Here is a 905-nt window from a genome sequence, read left to right on the forward strand (position 1 = left end):
TCTGATAACAATAGGACCTCTCCACACTCCATTGATAGAGTCATTTCTTATGATCATTTGTCTCCCAGTCATAGAACCTGTGCTTCTTCTATTACTTCTGTGCATGAGCCTCAGACATACAAAGAGGCTGTAAAGAATGAAGAGTGGAGAAAGGCCATGGAAGCTGAAATAGATACCTTAGTTCAAAACAATACTTGGGTTTTGACAGATCTACCAGCAGGAAAGACCCCTATTGGTTGCAAGTGGGTATACAAAATCAAACATAAGGCAGATGGCTCCATAGAAAGGTATAAAGCTAGGTTGGTGGCCAAGGGTTATACACAACAATTGGGAGTGGACTGCATTGAGACATTCTCCCCTGTGGCTATAATGACAACAATCAAAACCTTCTTGGCAGTGGCTGTTGCAAAGGGCTGGGATGTTCAACAACTTGATATAAATAATGCTTTTCTTCATGGGGACTTGGAGGAGGAAGTTTACATGGTATTGCCTCCAGGTTTTCAAACAGACAACACTAATCAGGTTTGCAGGCTCATGAGATCTTTGTATGGGCTTAAACAAGCAAGTAGGCAGTGGAATGCAAAGTTAACTAAAGCTTTGCAGGACAATGGCTTCCAACAATCATCAGCAGACCCTTCTTTATTCACCAAACATTCAGAAGGTTCATTTATTGCTCTGTTGATATATGTTGATGACATCCTTGTTGCAGGAACAGACTCTAAACAGATCAGGGAGTTGAAACAGCTACTGGACAGGTCTTTTAAGATTAAAGACCTTGGCAGTTTGAGCTATTTTTTGGGAATTGAAGCATTCAGAACTCCCAAGGGGATTAATATTTGTCAAAGGAAATACACCTTGGAAATTTTACAGGAGAATGGGTTTTTGGAAGCAAAACCTTCCAAAAC

This window comes from Ipomoea triloba, chromosome 16 (assembly GCF_003576645.1).
Source record: "Ipomoea triloba cultivar NCNSP0323 chromosome 16, ASM357664v1".
NCBI classification, from domain to species: domain Eukaryota; kingdom Viridiplantae; phylum Streptophyta; class Magnoliopsida; order Solanales; family Convolvulaceae; genus Ipomoea; species Ipomoea triloba.